This window comes from Cricetulus griseus (genome assembly GCF_003668045.3).
Source record: "Cricetulus griseus strain 17A/GY chromosome 1 unlocalized genomic scaffold, alternate assembly CriGri-PICRH-1.0 chr1_0, whole genome shotgun sequence".
NCBI classification, from domain to species: Eukaryota; Metazoa; Chordata; class Mammalia; order Rodentia; family Cricetidae; genus Cricetulus; species Cricetulus griseus.
The window spans coordinates 149,125,715-149,131,458 of record NW_023276806.1 but is presented as its reverse complement, the minus strand read 5'-3'; the positions used below and the strand labels follow the sequence as shown (position 1 = coordinate 149,131,458).

General features: G+C 39.0%; 1 long non-coding RNA gene across 1 annotated transcript; it reads right to left on the bottom strand.

Annotated features, from left to right (window-relative positions):
* Nucleotides 1–3,410: 3,410 nt before the first annotated feature.
* Nucleotides 3,411–4,760, bottom strand: LOC118239559. The gene is made up of 2 exons (XR_004772016.1): nt 4,705–4,760; nt 3,411–3,623 (listed from the first exon to the last, which is right to left on the bottom strand). It is a non-coding gene; the product is annotated as an uncharacterized LOC118239559 (long non-coding RNA).
* Nucleotides 4,761–5,744: the final 984 nt, after the last annotated feature.

The window sequence follows — 5,744 nt, the reverse complement described above, 5'->3', positions numbered from 1 at the left end:
GACCTATGAACATATGAATATGACCTATATATGGCTGTAGGACTTCCCAGAATTAAGCAGTGTTGGCTACCCTGGATAGATACTGAGTGTGTAATGGTTTGTACACATAAAAGATACTGTGCCTTGGAAAAGAACAGGAAGTACTCTGGGAGACTGAGAGAATGTCTACTAAAACACAAACTTTTGAGTCTAGGGTCCTGTCTGATGGAAGGGGAGAGCTAGGAATGCCTATGCTGCCTAAGTTATTTGGTTTCTCCATACCCAAGTCGGGATCTGGGATGCTCTGTGATCCAAATGTGTGGCCCCAGATAATGTGGAAATCTGGGAAGGCTTAGCACTCAGGAGGACCAGTTGAAGGTAGCTAGCACATTCTCTCCAGGATTCTCTGCTGACTGTCTTATAGAAGCTATAATGAAGATCAGAGCCACAGCATAGTGAGTGTGGGAGCTTCAGAGAAGGAGGAGCAGGTTTGCCTAGCTGTCATTGCTGCTGGAAATGGGAAGGACCATGAACCATGTGATGACCTGGGCAATGGCCCTTGTGCTCTGAGTCTCCCTGAGTGTAGGTTCCCTGGGGAGAGAGTGGAGGCTTTTGCAGCCCTGGCTGTGGGAAGCTGTGATACTTATAATATCACTGTCCAGTGTGAATTACAATGTTGCTTTTGGTGTTTGGTGGGTACATATATTGACAAACTGAAAGTTTGGCTTCTGGAATTTATGAAAATTGCATTGGACTTTCAGGGTTGTTTTTTTTTTTTACACGTGTTATTTTTTACACGTGTTAAAAACAGCTTAGAAAGTGGTAGAAGGAGGTGTTGGAGATCATCTTTCAGCAATATGTGATCAGAATGCTTTTAACTTTCTGCTACCTCAAGCTACAATGGTGTGACTCAGAAAAGTTGAGATCCAGGGAACAAAAGTAATGTCTGATCTGCAGAAGTTTCTCAGGTGTGCATGATGTTAAGTGTGTGGATAGGGCAGATTCCCCATGTTGGGTCATGAAACATGTGGCAGAAATCAGGCATTAAATTATTCATCTACATTATTTTCTGTGTGGGCATCAATGGAGCTGGGTTTTCCTCAAACCTCAAAAGGACATGAGAGAATTGCAGAACCATAGTCAGAGATTACCCCATTTGTAGAGAGCTCTAGACTGTGGGACATCTGTGTTTGGAAGAAATATTGAAGTTTGGAGGGTCAGAGTCATTACAGTTTTGTGGGAGTCTGTTTATTTAATTTCTAAAAACATAGAATCATGGGTAGCTTGGTACCATGAGTCAAGATCTCAGTTTACCTGGCCGAGTTACCTTTGGTCTTTTGCTGAAAAGTTGATTATATTTTCCTGCTTTTGCTTTCGGCTTTTTCTCTCCATTCCCTTTATTCTTTTCCAAATATTGTACACCTTCTCGATTGTTGCAAATTTGTTGCCACACTTTGTTAATATGTGTACTATTTTTAATGCTCTTGAGGATTCTATCTTTTTCCAATTTACATATAGCTTTGGAATCAGATATCCTGTTATAAGGTGTTAGGAATTTTCTGTGGATTGCGGTCAGTTCATGTTGCAAATTCTTAATATTGATGCATCAAGTTCCCAATGATTCTTTAATTACTTCTTTATTCATGTTGGCTCTTTTATTTTTGTTGTTTTAAATTTGTGAAAGACTTTTGGTGATTTGCCTTAAAAGGACTATGGGGCTTGGCTGATGGCTTAGCACATGTCCTTCTTGGGGATGAGGTGAGTTCAGATCCCAGCACCCAAATTTGGAGTCTCATAACTACCTGCTACTACAGATCTGGGGTATCTGACTACCTCTTCACTAGCATGTCACATGTACACATATAGAATACCTTTCTCACGCAAAAAGTGTATATATAAAAATTGCATAAAACTGTTTTCAATGTTCTTGTTACTTATAGAGAAATGAGAACAAAATCAGTCAATTTGGGTGCATAATACAAATCATACATTGTTACTTTCTAAATTTATTTTAAAAATTCAGATTTCATTTTACATACTAACCCCAGTTTCCCTCCCTCCCCATCTCCTGACACCTACCTCTCTCCCTTCCCATCCCTCATCCATCCTCAGAGTGGGTAAGGCCTTCTTGCAGGACTCATCAAAGCCTGGCATAACAACCTGAGGAAGGACCAAGCCACTCCATCTGTATCAAGACTGAGTAAGGCATCCCATCATAGACAGTGGGCTCCAAAAAGCCAGATCATGCACCTTGGTTGAGTCCTGATTTCACTGCCAGGGCCCCCAACAGATCAATCATGTAATTATCACCCACATTCAGAGGGTCTAGTTTGGTGACATGAAGTTTCCCAGCTGTCAGTCCATAGTCTGTGAGCTCCCACAATTGACACTAGTAGGAGAAGTGGCTTTGTTAGAGTGGGCTTCTCCTTGTTAGGGGAAGTTTGTCACTGTGGGGTCAGGCATGGGCTTTCTTATAATCGGGATGCTGCCCAGTGTATCAGTCAACTTCCTGTTGCCTCTGAGTCGAGATGTAAGGACTCTAACCTTCAGCACCACATTTGCCTGCACACTGCCATGATGATGATTAACTGAACCTCTGAAATTTTAATGCAGATGCCTCTAATAAATCTTTTCTTTGCAAGAGTTGCCATGGATCATGGTGTCTCTTCACAGCAATAAAAACCTAACAAACACAGAAGTTGGTACCAGGGAGTGGGGTATTTCTGTGATAGCCTGGCCATATTATACAATTTCTCTGATATGTTTGCAGTAGTGTTGATCTGCTTGCTTGCCTCTCCTTTTACGTCTGTTCATTGGGAATTCTTTCTCAAGGCTATATGTTATTTAAAGGGCCAAGAAATGGTGCATGTGGACCTCCTATTCAGTTTCCTACTAAAGTGACTGGGTGAATACGTTTTAATGTCCATGTCATGAAATGAGAGTGGGAAGCACAAGAATTAGATGAATGCATTGTCAAAGAAATATTCATATACCATGTGAGTATTACAATTTCTCTTTTTTTTTTGTTTTTGGATACAGGTTTCTTTGTGTAGCTTTGAAGCCTATCCTAGCACTCTCTATGGAGACCAGGCTGGCCTCAAACTCACAGAGATCCGCCTGACCTCTGCATCCCGAATGCTGGGATTAAAGGCATGTGCCACCAACTCCCAGCTACACTTCCTCTTTTATACATGTATGGGTTGTTTTAGGATGCAGTGACCTATGATGACATGCACATCAAATTCACTCAGGAAGAGTGTGTTTTGCTGAATCCCTCCCAGAAAATTATCTACAAAGATGTGATGCTTGGCACATACAGGAACCTCATTGCCATAGGTAAGACTGACTTTTCCTTCATGACTTAAAGGGATGACTGTTCCTTGGTTGTTGATACTCTACTGTAATTTTGATTGAGAAAAGGGAAAATTAGGTGAATAGGCATAGTTTTAATGTTCACTGAAGATATTAAGTTAAATTTTGTACAATTTCCATTCATATAACATATATTTTCTGGTATCATATTTTAGGCTACAGTTGAGAGGACCATAATATTGAAGAACATTGTCAAAGTTCTGGAAGACATAGCAGGTAATTTTCATGTACAACTTTATACAAATTTGCCTCTGAAGAAATTTTAATGTGTCCTGTAAGGTTTAAAGAAAAGCAACAGTGTAAATAAGCACAGTTTAAGTATACTGATGATTCTTATATTCTCACAAAAACCTGTACCTCAGTGTCAGGTAGCTATTGGGTGTTTGCTAGGTATTCCTGTGAAAAAGGAGACAAGGAAACAATTCCTTAACAGATACCACCATTTGCCATATACCCCCATGAGTGCTATGCTATAGAAATTCTAATCCACTTAGTTTCATACCACTCAATGTCTTAAACCATATGCACATTGAATAGGTGATATGTGTGTGTCTAAGATCTTCTAAGAAAAATGAGCCTATATTGAAGCTGTCAATACACATGTATCTGTGACTTTGCTAAGTAAATTAAAAGGGTCTATTTCATGAGAGTCAAGATAGTTTTTGTGGAGAAACCTTAATCCCTAGTATATGTCTGTGAGGAAAATAAAGTCAAACAATGTGAATGCAATGCAGAAACCTTTTATTTGTTATTCTTCCTTTAATAATAAAATACTGTTGAGCCAGGTGGTGGTGGTGCACACCTTTAATCCCAGAAATCAGGTGGCAGATGCAGGTGGATCTGTGAGCTTTGAGGACAGCATGATCTGCTGAGTGAATTCCAGGGCAACCAGGGCTACACAGAGAAACCCTGTCTCAAAAAAACTAAGAAATGAAGAATATCATATATCAGTATAAATATAAGCCATGTGAGTATTGAATATGGAGTGAAGCAGTGTACCTTTCTCTGTGTGTGTCTCTCTCTGGTGGCAATTAGGATATGAAAGATAATTAGTAGTCTCCACTTTGAGTAGATATGTTGAATGTGATACAAGTTTACAATTAATTGGTTTTCCAACTTTCTTAGAAAGACAACAAACTCACACTGCAGAGAAGCCCTATGTGCTTTGGAATGTGTGAATACTTCTATTAGTCTTGGTACATTTTACTAATGTAGTATGACTCATACTATAGGAAAACTTATGAATGCAATGGGTATGGCAAACCTCAGAGTTCTACCAGTTCTTTTCAAATATGTCAAAAATCCCACATTAAAAAGATTCAATAATGTGGGCCATAAAATAAAGGCTCTTACTATCCATCACGGTTATCTTCTTCTTTTCTTCTTCTTCTTCTTCTTCTTCTTCTTCTTCTTCTTCTTCTTCTTCTTCTTCTTCTTCTTCTTCTTCTTCTTCTTTCTTTCTTTCTTTCTTTCTTTCTTTCTTTTTTTTTGGTTTTTTGAGACAGGGTTTCTCTGTGGCTTTGGAGGCTGTCCTGGAAGTAGCTCTTGGAGACCAGGCTGGTCTCGAACTCACAGAGATCCACCTGCCTCTGCCTCCCGAGTGCTGGGATTAAAGGCGTGCGCCGCCACCGCCCGGCTTCATCATGGTTATCTTCAAAGACATAAAACAACCCCTCATGAAGCAAAGCATCATAAATGTAAAACTTAAGATCTGATTCCTCTCTGTAATTAGGGCAAATTATAAAATTAATTTATAAAGATACTACAATGCATGTGGTAAAGCTTTTACATATGCCAATTATCTTTGCAGGAATGAAAGAAGCCTTAAAGGAGAGAAACCCTGTGAAAGTACTCAATGTGTTAAAATCTTTGTGTGTTACAAGCATCTTCAAAGGCATGATAAAATTTATACTGGAGAGAAACCTTATGAAAATCTTCAATATGGTGAAGTCCTTGCATGTCACAGTTATCTCAATCTCCATAAAAGAACACAAACTGGAGAGAAAACAATTGAATGTAATTACTGTGCTAAAGTCTTTGCAAGGCATAGTAATCTTAAAAGACATATAAAAACACATACTGGAAAGAAATCCTATGAATGTAATAAATGTGGTAAAGCCTATTCTTGTGTTAGTAGTCTCCAAACACATAAAAGAACACATACTGGAGAGAAACCCTATGAATGTAGTCATCGTAGTAAAGAATTTTCAGAAGGCTCTAATCTCCAAATATATATAAGAACACATCCTGGAGAGAAACCCTATGAATGTAGTCCATGTGGTAAAGCTTTTGCAAGTCATGGTGATCTTAAAAGACATAAAAGAACACATATGGGAGACAAACCCTATGAATGTACTTAGTGTGGTAAAACCTATTCATGTGTCAGTAGTCTC